Source organism: Acomys russatus, chromosome 4, assembly GCF_903995435.1.
Source record: "Acomys russatus chromosome 4, mAcoRus1.1, whole genome shotgun sequence".
Taxonomy (NCBI): Eukaryota; Metazoa; Chordata; class Mammalia; order Rodentia; family Muridae; genus Acomys; species Acomys russatus.
In genome coordinates, this window is record NC_067140.1 from 7,749,752 (window position 1) to 7,763,173 (window position 13,422).

Here is a 13,422-nt window from a genome sequence, read left to right on the forward strand (position 1 = left end):
ACACACACACACACACACACACACACACACACACGCACACACACGCTCCTGTGCGCCATGGACTGATGTTCATGGGTATTGTAGTCCCCAGCTGTCGGTGTCAGAAAAAGACTCTACGGACCTGAGCAGAGAGGTCATCAAGACTGCTTCGACTGGGCTCATGGGAAAGGCAGGCCGACCTTCACATTTGCTGAATCGTATGCCACATCATATCTCACAAAAGTGGTCAAAAAAAGTCATAGTAATGGTAAAATTACATCTTATTATTACTGACATTTAAGGGCAAAGACCCTGCCTTTGGGGTTCCAGAGGCCAGATTATAGCACCTGTCCCAAGATGTCCATCAAGGGGCCAAGCAGTGGTAAAGGCAGGAAGAGAATTATAATTGGCACAGCTGTGGCTGAGAACACAGAGGGCCTGGCATCCTCAGTCCTGCCGTAGGGGACAAACCTACCTTTAGTGATGCTAGGTCCCGGCCCTGCCTTCAGGGGCACTGAGTGCACAAGCTGCCTTCAGAGTGCAACAGAAAATAAATAAATAAAACATAAAAAGGAATGACAGAGGCAAAACAAAGCAGACACAGCCAGCCAGCCTCGCTGAAAACGGCCCAGTTGATCACAACTCAGGCTTGCTTCTGCAAACCTCGGTTCCTTCCCACTGTGATGTCGGCTTCTGTATAGATGGCAGCCCCCATCCCAGCATGAGTAGCTGCTCCTACATGAGGGGCCACCTTAGTTCCTGTCATGGGGTAATCACTGCACTTCGACACAGCTATGACCAAAACAGCTGACATAACAAGTGAAGGTGCCTGTCCATTTTGATCTATGGGTTTCAGAGCTCTCTGCCTGTTGCTCTTTCTGCTATGGACTCTTGGCCTGTGTGAGGCAGAGCATCCTGGTGACAGTAGCATATGAAACAGGAGGCTGTGCACTTCGTGGCAGACAGGAAGCAGAGGAAGAAGGCAGGACCAGGGACTAGGTATGACCTCCAGTGTCCCAGTCCCAGCGTCTAGTTCCTCCAGGTGGTCCCAACCCCATCAAGTTTCTAATACCTCCCAAATTTGAGGGGGATCAAGTGTTCAACATAAGTATTTACTAGGGCCCTTCATATTCAAACTGCGGTAGGGGGGTGTTACACGCTATGATCTGCTGCAAGGCCTCACTGTGCTCGGAGACCCCAGGCTCCACTCTGTGTGTCTGTCACCGGACGTTATACGAGCTGGCACTTGGCAATGTGTTGATTATACTATTCCTGGAAATGTCGAGAAAACACCTTTGTTGTTCATTTTGGGCCTTGGCTCTGAAGGCAGACAAGAGCTTTGCGTGGCTCCTTGTGCATGTGTATGAGGCCAAGTGAGCTAGAGTCAGACCAGATTTAAAGTGACAAAAGCGACAGGTGCACTACGGTGGCCAAGACACTGAGCTTTGGCCTGTTGTAGTAACAGGCATTCACAGGCCCTGAATGAAGATTCTGTGCCTTTACCCAACAAGGCTTTAAATCCTGCCCCTCTAAGGCGTGAGGCTATGCTCAGCATCCTTTAAGAGTTCTAGTGGTCCATCATAGCAATCCTGGACTCGGGTGGGGACATATTGGTGGGGACGGATGCTTTGAATTCTTTAACATGTGCACTCATAGCCACAAGCACCTTCCTCCGGCTCATCCCTCCCAGCCTCTGCAGCGGCTCCATTCTCCAGGCTTTCCTCTTCCCTAGAAATTTGGAACTGTGACATGGGTAGTGTTTTTTTTGGGGGGGGGGTTGTTTTGGGGTTTTGTTTTTTGCCTTTTAAACTCCAGGTGGCTAAAAGGCTATGGGCCTAGGGCTCCATTCCCCACTTCTGATTCTCCAAAGTGCATTTCGCTCTCACCCTTCCCACTCTCCCCACACTGGGCAGCTAGTTAGAAATCACAAGGCTTAGCCAGCGTGGTGGTGGCGCACGCCTTTAATCCCAGCACTCGGGAGGCAGAGGCAGGCAAATCTCTGTGAGTTCGAGGCCGGCATGGTTTACAAAGTGAATCCAAGACAGCCAAGGCTACACAGAAAAACCCTGTCTTGAAAAACCAAAAAAGAGAAATCACAAGGCTTCCAGGACATTGGCTGTTTCCACCTTCACAAACAAGCAATAGCTAGTAAAGAATTGAAGACAGGCCAGGCATTGTGGCCCACACCTTTAATCCCAGCACTGGGGCATGGGAGCAGGTGTGGATCGTTGTGAGTTCAAGGCCAGCCTGGTTCTACAAAGTGAGTCTAGGACAGCCAAGGCTAACACAGAGACCCTGTCTCGAAAAACCAAAAGAGGAAAAAAGAATGAAGAATTGAAGACAGAGCTTATCTATTCATTATTGGGGGCAGTGTAGGGGACTTCTGTCTTTATCTCCAAACTGTTTTCTCTCTTGATAATTTTGATCCCACTCCCACCCTAATATCCTGTTACATTGGTGGCTGAACACCATCCAGTGTCCTCAGACATGTCCCTAGGCTCCTTGGTTCAGAGATCTATACTGGGGACCAAAAGAATGCAAATGTGTTAAATTTGTCCCCTCCCCAGAATCAGGGCTTTATAAACTTAACTAGCACCCAGAAGGACCCTCATACTGAACATTTGTGGAGTCATCTACCTTCAAGGACAAGACCAAAACATGCCCCTGTGGCCTCATCCACAATGCCTTCCTCTTGCAATCTCACACTAAGGACCACATCCTTGGTCCTCCCCATCAGGGCTGCCTTCGTACCGCAGATACCAAGTTAGAGCAGCCTTCCTATGGGTCGGATACAAGGGTCCCACCTAGACTACCGCATCTCCATCCTCATGGTTCCGGTCCTTGGTGTCCCCTTCCTCCCCACCCCACCCCCAACGTGTAGCCATCAGGACTGTTCTAGAAAGATATATCTGGTCACATTCTTGTCTCTCTTCTGAGCTTTTCAAGAGTATTTGTCCTATTGTCAGGACACAGATCCTGGTTGTCAGATGGTGCCAGACCTTCTAGGCACAGGTTTCTGAGGATCAGGAGAGTTGAGGCATCAACCTCCTGGGCCCAGGAACCTCACCAAGCCTGCTTCTTTTTTTCTGAAGCAGGAGGGGCTGCTGGCTGAACGGAGAAGGCCTAAGGTTCAGCTTCTTGGCCAGAAGATCCATCTCACTCTTCCCCCGCAGGAGGTCATAGGTCAGCAGTATCTTCAGGAGGACTGTGTACAAAAGAGACAAGAGGCAAACACAGTTCAAGGACAAGGCTAGAGAGTAAGGAGCCCCAAGGGGGAAGGCACAGCGGGGTACACCCACACACTACCACACTCACAAGCATTGAGCATGGGATCAATTCAAGTCTTACAGAACTTTCTGGATTGTTTTTCTCCAAATATTGGACCCATGTTTGATTGAATTTGCAAGCCTGAAATCTAGATTATAAAAGTTCTGGTATTCCTCAGCCTGGTCTACAAAGTGAGTCCAGGACAGCCAAGGATACACAGAGAAACCCTGTCTCGAAAAAACAAACAAACAAACAACACCCCCCCCAAAAAAGTTCTGGTATTCCCTAGAGCTCTTATCATGGCTAGACCTGGAGACCCAGCTGCCATGCCCTATGTACTGCCATCACATTGCGTCCTCAGTGCCTGTGAGGCCAGTGTCACTGTCCCACCTAACAGGTAAGGAGGCCCAGGCTAGATAGTGTCCCACCTAACAAGTAAGGAGGCCCAGGCTAGATGATGAGATAGCCTGTGAGTTGGTGGGCCTGGCCTGCGCCTAGCCAGATGGAGTCAGTGACTGCACTGTGACCCTGGGCTGGTGCCTCAGAGACATTTGGACAAACACAAGTTGTCAAGAAAGCGTGGTCAGGTAGAGGAGGCCTCCTGTAGGGACTGGTCCTGTAGTCGCAGGCATGAAATGTGATCCTGGCTCCCAGGCTTTGCCTCTGTTTCCCCCCTCAGGTCTTTTTTACTCCTTCCCTCTACCTCCCAAGCCAGGTGCTCTGGGAACCTTGAGATTTGTCCTAGGAGGTCCCCCTGAAGTCCAGGTCCCGGTACCAGGAGGGGATGAGGATGAGAGCATATCTACCAGCCAGATCAGCATCAATGTTGAGGTATCACGTGAACCTGGAGTGACAGGATGGCCCAGTGACTCCAGAGTATGTGCCTGGGCTCTGCCCTGCATCCCAGCCCTGAGTGTGACTACAGTAGCTGCTACTCGGTGCTCAGACGCTTCCTGGAGACCTGACCCTACTTTCCTGAGACTACAAACCTATTGAGCTCCACAAGAAGTGCGTGGTGACACCTGTGGGCTGGTACCCCACCTTTCAGCACTCTTTACACCTTATCAACCAACAGCCAACAGCAGCATCCCCAGCAAGGGACAATTTAATGCCACAGACAAATGCCCTGGGAAGGCAGCGTCGCCACCAGGTCCTCTGCGGGAATGTGTGACCTAACTCTAACCCTCAGAAAACTTCAGACCATCCCAAGCTGGCATTCTTCAGATAGTAGCTGGCTTGTTCTTCAGAAATGTCAAAGTCAGGAAACACAAGGAAACACAGAGAAACTGTTTCAGCTCACAGGAGGCTTGAGGGACACAAGTGACGTCCGTGGCAGATCCCGCCTGGATTCTGGGTCCTGGCAGGACCCTATGGATTTTGCACATGGACCTGAATGGGGTCAGTAAACTGGCTGCTGGCTCTGGACTAAGGTTGGCGCTGTGATTATGTGGAGCCGTGCCCTTGTTTCTAGGAAATGCATGCCGCATTTATGCTCAAATAATTTTGAAGAGACACTTAGTATATACATCTCTATACATAGATTTGCATAATGCAAATGTCCTGAAATGTTAATAGCTCAAAATGCCTGCCTGAAATCTTTGTGTGTGGAAGTGTGCATGTGGAGGTCATCAAGTGCCTTCCTCAATCTCCTTCTGCACTTTAAAAATATTTTAAATTGTTTGTATATGAGTGTTTGCATGGGTGTATGTTCATCACATTCTGCTTGGTGCCCATGAAGGCCAGAAAAGGGCGGCAGCTGCCCCGGAACTGTAATTACACAGTCGCAAAGCACCATGTGGATATTAGGAACCGAACCCAAGTCTTCCTCAAGAGCAGTAAGTGATCTTAACTGCTGAGCCATTTTTTGAGACAGGATTTCTCAATGAACCCAGAGGTCACAAATTCAGCTGGATTAACTGGCCAGCTGGCCCCAGGGGTTCTCCTGTCTTCTCTTCCCTGTCACTGGGTTCCTAGGCATGTTTTGCCCTATGTGGCTTTACTCCTCCTCCTCCTCCTCCTCCTCCTCCTCCTCCTCCTCCTCCTCCTCCTCCTCCTCCTCTTCTTCTTCTTCTTCTTCTTCTTCTTCTTCTTCTTCTTCTTCTTCTGTGTTTTTGAGACAGAATTTCACTGTATCATCCTGGAACTCATTCTGTAGACCAGGCTGACCTCAAACTCAAAGAAATCCACCTGTCTCAGTGCTGGGATTAAAGGCTTGGGGTACCACCACCTGGTCTATTTTTTCCTTCTTTTTTCTTTTTTCTATATGGCTTAAAAAAAAACTTTTAATTAGCCAGGTGTGGTGGTGCATCCTTTTAATCCCAGCACTCAGGAGGCAGAGGCAGGAGGCTATGAGTTCGAGGCCAGCTTGGTCTACAAAATGAGTCTAGGACAGCCAAGGCTACACAGAAAAACCCTGTCTCGAAAAACTGAAACAAAACAAAGCAAAGGGGAAAAAAAAGCTGTTTATTGATTCTTTGTGAATTTCAGTTCCACTAATCTCCTTGTTCCCTTGTATCTGCCCTCTGCCCTTGCAACCTCCCTCTCAACCAAACCAAACCAAACAAAACACCCCAAACCAAAACAACACACACAAATAAACAAACAAAACAAAACATTAAAAAAACGTTTGGTTATGGAAGCCGTAGTGTGTCACAGTGTGTCCCACAGTATACCCCTCTGTCCACACATCTTCACTTGCAAATGTTTATTGCAATGAGTCATTGGTCTGTTTTGAGGTCTCTGGTTTCTGTGACTAATATTGGCTTCTCACTGGGACTCCTCCTGGTTATCCTGTTGTTGCCCTGTGTCATGGGGATCCTGCGGCTTTATATCAGCAGGGCCAATGCTTTCATGCTCCCCAAAAATTCACAGATGATGTAGATTTTGGGGTGGGTGAACTCAAAGCCGTGGATTTGAGCCTGGGTGGTAGCTGAGCTGGTCAGCTCATCTTCTCTCCCTTATCTGAACCACCAGGGTGAGCTCTCCAGCATTGCTCAGGCTAGGCCACCCAGTGCCACCATGCCCTTGGGGCTGGGTTACTGGTACCCACACCTTAAGTGCCAGATCCACTGTGCTACCCAGTTAAGGTGTGGAGGGCTCACTCTCCTGAGAGCTGGGACAGCTCTCCCACTCTCACACCCTCTGGGCTGGATCACCTGTGCCTTTGCTATCAGGGCCAGCTCCATTGTGTTGCCCAGGTGAGGTGTAGGGCCTGTTCTCATGCCAGTGAGGGGCAGGAACAGCTCTCCTGCTCTCATGACCTCAGCCAGCTCTCCCAACTACCCAGTTGCTTAGGTACAAGGTGGGGAGGCATCACTCCCCTGCCCATTCCACTTCTTGGCAGACAAGTGGTAGTGCCAGCTCTCCTGCTGGGAATTGGTCTGAGACTCCCTACGGAGACTGTTCACCCGGCCCCCATTTTCACTTGTTTTGAGCAGCGTCTCACTATGTCACCCTGGCTAGTCTGGAACTCTCTATGTAGACCAGGCTGGTCTGGAACTCAACTCACAGAGACCCTCCTGCCTCTCCCTTCTGTGTCAGCTCTCTTTCTCACTCTTACTGGAACTCTTTTCCAGGCTTTAAAGCAGTGATTCTTGACCTATGGGTTGTGACCCCTTTGAAGGTCAAATAACTCTTTCATAGCGGTCGGATATCAGATATCCTGTATATCAGATATTCACATTACAATTCATAACAGTGGAAAAATTATGTTTATGAAGCAACAAAGAAATAATTTTATGGTTGGGGGTCCCCATAACATGAGGAACTGCATTAAAGGGTCACAGTGCTAGGAAGGTTGAGAACCGCTGGGTTAGAGGAAGAACCTTCTTCCCTGTAAGGCTCTATTATGATCAGCTCTTCATATGCTGGGCTGCTTCTGCCTAACTGAATGTTTAATTCTTCCTCCCTCCTCCCGGGATCTCTGTAGGCCTGGGCCTCTCATTGTAGCCTCATTGCAGGGAACCGCGTCAGCTTCCTTTGTGGACTCTGGAAGCTCGCTTTCTTTCTTCCTTCCTTCCTTTTTTTCTTTCTCTCTGTTTTTGTTTTCAAAACAGGATTTCTCTGTGTAGTCTTGCTGTCCTGGACTCACTTTGTAGATCAGGCTGGCCTCGAACTCACAGCGATTCACCTGCCTCTGCCCCATCCCCCACCCACTCCGAGTGCTGGGATTAAAGGCGTGTGCCACCATGCCTGGCCCTTTCTTTCTTTCTTAAACAACTTCCCACTTGTAAATTCAGAGCATTAACAACCAAAAACTATGTAATAAAATGGCTGTCATAATTTTTGTTTTGTTTTGTTTTGTTTTTAAGACAACATTTCATTGTGTGGCTCTGGCTGTCCTGGAACTAGCTTTGTAGATCAGGCTGCGTTGAACTCACAGAGATTTGCCTGCCTCTGCCTCTCAAGTACTGTGATGAAAGGTGTGTGCCACCACCACCAAGCCAAGCCTCTGTTTTGTATTGTAATATACTAGCTCATCTAATCTAACTGTGACCACACAAGGTCGATTCTACTCTTCCAAGGTCGCAGGCATGTAACCAGCACAGGTGGCCATGACAGCTGGTAAAGCTCTGCTGTCAACCCTTCGAGCCCAGTAAACAGACACAGGCCAACAGAGATAGAGACAGGGTCAGAAGGGAGCCAGGCATACCTGGAAGGCTTCACATAGGAGGTGCTGCTGGGCCTTGAAGCATGTGTAGGAGTTCTGCAAAGAAACTCTCTGGGTAAAGGAAAAGGCAAGGCCAAGGTCTTAGTAGTTTGAAAGGACAGGTCACTGGGGTCTTTCTGGGCCATACCAACTTGGAGATGAAACACTGGCTTTTTGTTACTGCCTGCAAATGTCTTTCATGTGACACTGGGAGTCCTGGCATCCCATAGACACTCTTGACTTTCCCAGTGTAACTTTGGATAGTGCAAATATGACAGGCTCTCAAATATTTGGCAACTGACTGCCTTCCACTTTCTTCCTGTGTTCCTTCTGGGCTACCTTGTACCAGTGTAAAGCTCAGAGCTGAGGTCTACAGGAAGGTGACTTCAGAAGAGCCCCTCCACTTCCTCTGCTGAGCACATTTCCCAACAGGCTGTGTGACAGCACCCGTGTCAAGTGTGGGGGCCCTTGAACATTTGGCAACTAACTGCAGGGTAGTCTTCCTCATGTTGTACCTTGGCTTGGTTGAAGCAAGGCCTGCCAGGAGAGCCAGAATTCCAGCATGGGACAGCCGGGCCTTCAGTTTCCAGAGACCAGCAAGTGGGAGACTCACCAGGCAACTTCTCGTGGGAGCTGCTTGGCTTCCTTTTATTCTCATCATTGATGGCTCTTTGGGGGATTGCTTATGCTACTGCCTCAGAATCTACCTCCTTCCCCAGACCTAGGGCTCCAAGACCTGCTCCCCCTCACCTCCTGGAAGGTTGGGGCTAGGTAGGAGAGAGCAGCTGTCCCCGAATATTCATAGGTTACAGTTCCTGCCCTAGATTCCTAATCTGCTTTCCCTCTGAGCACTACGAACTAGATCTACTATGCTGAACCAGTATTGCAATGGCGACGATGATGATGATGGTGGCTGCTGCTGTGGCGATGATGATAATGATGAAGGCCATAATGATGGTGATGATGAGGGAATATTTGTCTGTCCTGGTTAGTTTTCTGTTTGTTTGATCGATTTTTGTTTTTGTCTAAATCAACTGGATACTAGAGTTATCTGAGAAGAGGAACTTCAGATGAGGAAATACCTCCATCAGATTACCTGTTGGCAAGTTTATGCATAATTTTCTTAGTTAGTGATTGCTGTAAGAGAGAGCCCAGCCCACTGGGTGCAGCTCCACCATGGGCTAGTGGTCCTGGGTGGTATAAGAAAACAAGCTGACTGGGCATGATGGCGCACGCCTTTAATCCCAGCACTCAGGAGGCAGAGGCAGGCAGATCACTGTAACAGCTAAGGCTATACAGAGAAACCCTGTCTCAAAAAAAAAGCCCCCCCCAAAAAAAAGAAAAAAAAAAAGAAAGCTGAGAAATCCACTGAGAGCAAGGCAGTAAGTAGCACTCCTCTATGGCATCTGCCTCAGTTCCTGCCTCCAGGTTCCTGCCCTGAGTTCCTGTTCTGATTTTCCTTCATGGAGGACTACAACTCTAAACTGAAATACACCCTTCTCTCCTCAAATTGCTTTTGGCTGTGGTGTTTATCACAGCAATAGAAAGCAAGCTAAGACACTGACCTACCTCTGCCCCTTGGAGGCTGGAGAATCAAGTGACTCAAGGGATCCCCTTAGAATCTAGGAAAAACTCTCTGCATTTTAACTTTTTAAAGATTTATTTGTTATTTATACAGTATTCTGCCCACATGTGCACCTTCCTGCCACAAGAAGGCATTAGATCTCATTACAGATGGTTGTGAGCCACCATGTGGTTGCTGGGACCTTTGGGAGAGCAGACGGTGCTCTTAACCTCTGAGCCATCTCTCCAGCCCCACTCTTTGCATTTTAACAAAGCAAGGGAGCCCCTTTCTAATTACTGCTGGACTAAAAAGTGTCAGATGCCCCTTTGATCTCCACAAGACCCTCTCTGCCTTGTGCCTTCACATCTTCCATGCACACCTTTACCCTAACCCAGAAGCAGGGAATTATCATGACATACACTCGAAGCCAGGCACCCAGAGGAGGGGGTGGGTGGTCCCAGATGAGGATGGGAGTGGCAAAGCCCTGAGAATGGGAACTGAGGCAGGAGAGAGGCCTATAGGGTCTCACTGGTCAGAAGATGGCCTCCTGGGAAAGATGAGGGCTCAGAGCTGATGAGAGGCATGACATCTAAGGATGGAGTGTGGGAACAAAGGTGAAATCTGGGGTTCAGCAAAGTTAAGTCACATGACAAGCAAGCAATAAGTCTGGAACTTGGGACCATGCTGGTCAGGCGCCACAGCCATTATTTTTGTTTGTTTTGTTTTTGTTTTTTGTTTGTTTGTTTTGTTTTTTGAGACAGGGCTTCTCTGTGTAGCCTTGACTGTCCTGGACTTGCTTTGTAGACCAGGCTGGCCTTGAACTCACAGTGATCTGCCTGCTTCTGCTTCCTAAGTGCTGGGCCACTGTGCCTGGCCTCCAAAGCCATTCTTAGCTGCCTCTGCTGGGGCCTGTGGCCAAGGGAGTGGCTGAGCTGAAGGCTCACAGAGGCCACAAGAGCCACAGAGTCCTGTCTGTACTCACTCAGGACAAACTCAGAAGCCAGAGGTCCCACAGCTCTGCAGTAGGGCCCTGGTGAGCTGTCACCGTGAGGGTCAGGGCCTCCCCAGCCAGAGCAGACCAAAGCTGAAATCATGACTATGCTAGAAGCTGTGTGGGCAAATCCACTCAATCCTGACGGCTCACTTTCTGATCAGCGCACATCCAGACAGGCACTGTCTCTCATCCATAGATGAGGAAACACTGGCTTCAGAAAGGGAGGCTGGAGCTTAGCCAGACCTCACCAGGAGCAGATGAGAAGGCAGGGGTCCCAGGTCTACACGGCTCACCCTGAGGTTTACCTTTCAACAGAGTGAGGTCAGACAACAGGACAGTCAGTGCACAGAGCCAGCCTCTGGGCCAGCGCGCTCTGGAAGTCCCCCTCCCCCCCCAATGAAGTCCTACCATGATCACAGGTTCTGCTCGCCACTTAAGCCATGTGGAGCCAGGATAGCAGAAGAGAGTATGGGACAATATGTACATGTTCTGAGCAGAAAAAAAAAAAAACAGTTCAGCCAGGCTAGAGAGGGCTCTTCAGTTAAAAGAATCATACGGAGGACCTGGATTCAGTTCCCAAAACCCACCTCAGGCATCTTACAACTGTCTGTGCTTCCAGCTCAGGGGGATCTGGCCTCCTCTTCTGGCCTCTGAAGTGACTTGCAGTCATGCTCACACAGGGATATGCAATCTTTAAAAAAATAAAAATCTTAGGCCTGGCGTGGTAGCACACGTCTTCAATCCCAGCACTTGGGAGGCAGAGGCAGGTAGATCACTGTGACTTAGGCCAGCCTTGGCTACAAAGTGAATCCAGGACAGAAAAACATCTTAGGAAAAAGATCAGAAACCCATAGGAATAAAATAAATTACACTACGGTATATGATAAGTGTCAATATTTCATAAACCTGGGACATCTGTTCTATGTGTGTTCCTGCGTCATTCTACAGTTTATTTTCTTTTTAAAGATTAGATTATTTTTATTTTACATGCCAGGATGTTTTGCATGAGTGTGTGTCTGAGTGTGAAAGAGTCCATGATTATTTTCTGAAAATGGCATTTTATGACAGGATCCCGGCTGCCTATGAGTGCAGAAGAAAAGTTCTGAGTGAGGTGCAAAGGGCGAAAACCAGGGCAAGTCTTCCTGCAACTCCTCCTGAGAGGCAGGGACCATTACCTGACTTGGTATTGTCACACAGGTGGAGCAGCTAGGCCTCCCCAGCCTTGGCAAAGCTCCCTGAGAAACATCTGGGGGGTCCTGTGTACACAGCCCTGTGTTCCATCCATTGCAGGGAGGGCGACTCCAGTTGGAGCAGATCGCAGGAAGACCCGCTTAGAAACAGAGGATGAGAAAAGAAAAGAAACCTCAAGAAGGCCCCGGGATTCCTTGGACTCCCATAAAATCTGGGTCGGGGTGGGGCGTGGGAAACCTTGAGGGTCCCCTGAAGCCCAACCCCCTCTGGTCGCCTTGGAGACTAGGGCAGCCGCCGGGGTCACGCCCACCTGGCGCCTGCGGCTGCTGCAGCCCCAGGGCCTGGATCTCAGAACTACACTGTCCTGAAGGGCCCCTCCAGCCAGGCGCTCCTGGCTCCCGCTGGTGTCTGAAGGAAGCATCTTGACCCCGCTGTCCCCTCTGAAGGCTCAAGTCTTCAAGCGTCAGAGGGAGGGGTGAAATGTGTGAAAACAGATACCTGGTTAAGAAAACTGTGGGCCTAGGAAACAAAGAATACTGAATGCTGGGCAAGAATGCTCGCTGCTTATTATTCAGGAAAGGGAACTTTACAGGGCTATCCAGTGTGATCCCGTTTCTGATAAGAAAACAAACACGCAGGACCAAGCATGTATGATTGCCAGGAAAAAAAAAAAAAGACAGGAGAAAATTAAATTATGCTTGGTCTTGTTTCTTGGAGAAGAATCCATGTAACTTATTCCTGTGTGTACTTCTGAAGTTCTGGTTAATGCTGCCTCCTGGATTTTCTTTCCCACAAGGCACATTATGCCTGTTTTCCCTGCTTTCAGGCCATTCCGAGCCCGCAGTAAGCTATGGGCAACGGTGATTGTCTCCCCACTCTATAGAAAAGGAATCGGAGGCTCAGAGAAGTCCAGAGAGGCTGAGACCAGCCTTAGAGAGCAGCTGGGATATCAAGGAAGAGACTACAGAATTAGAGCATTAAAAAAACCAAAACAAAACAAAAATCCTCCCAACCGGGCGTGGTGGTGCACGCCTTTAATCCCAGCACTCAGGAGGCAGAGGCAGAGGCACTGTTCGAGGTCAGCCTGGTCTACAAAGGGAGTCCAAGACAGCCAAGGCTACACAGAGAAACCCTGTCACAAAAAAAAAAAAAAAAAAAAAAAAAAAAAATCCCCTCAGGCCTCTGGGGACAGGGTTGAGGGAGTCGGGGGGGCGGGGGAGGGGCAGGGGGGTGGGGGCAGTCGGAAGGTGGAATCCTCCAAAGGTACGGTTTTTTTTTTTTTTAAACCATCTTACTGAGTAAAATACCAAAGGAATAGAAAATAGATACGGTGAATCTCGATTTGGTCACCACTCAGCTTCGAAGAAAGCTTTTTTTTTTTTCTTTTCTTCCCCCCCCCCCCCCAGACACGGTTTCTCTGTGTAACAGCCCTGGCTGTCCTGGAACTGGCTCTGTAGACCAGGCTGGTCTCGAACTCACAGAGATTCCTCTGCCTCTGCCTCCCAAGTGCTGGGGTTAAAGGCTAAAGGCATGCGCCACCACCCACCACCCCTCCCCCTCAAAGAAAGAGGTGGGGAGGAAGGCTCGGGAAAGAGATGGGATGCTTAGGAAGAGGGATCAGCCCAAGAGCCACAGGTTATCAACAGGCTCGCGCGTGCATGCCGGCATGTGCGCAAGCACGTGCACAGCACATGCGCACACGCCCATGTTCGCACAGACCTCTAGGCTCCACTGGGGCAGCCCTGGACTGGTCCCCAACGTTGATGGGGAACCGCAGCT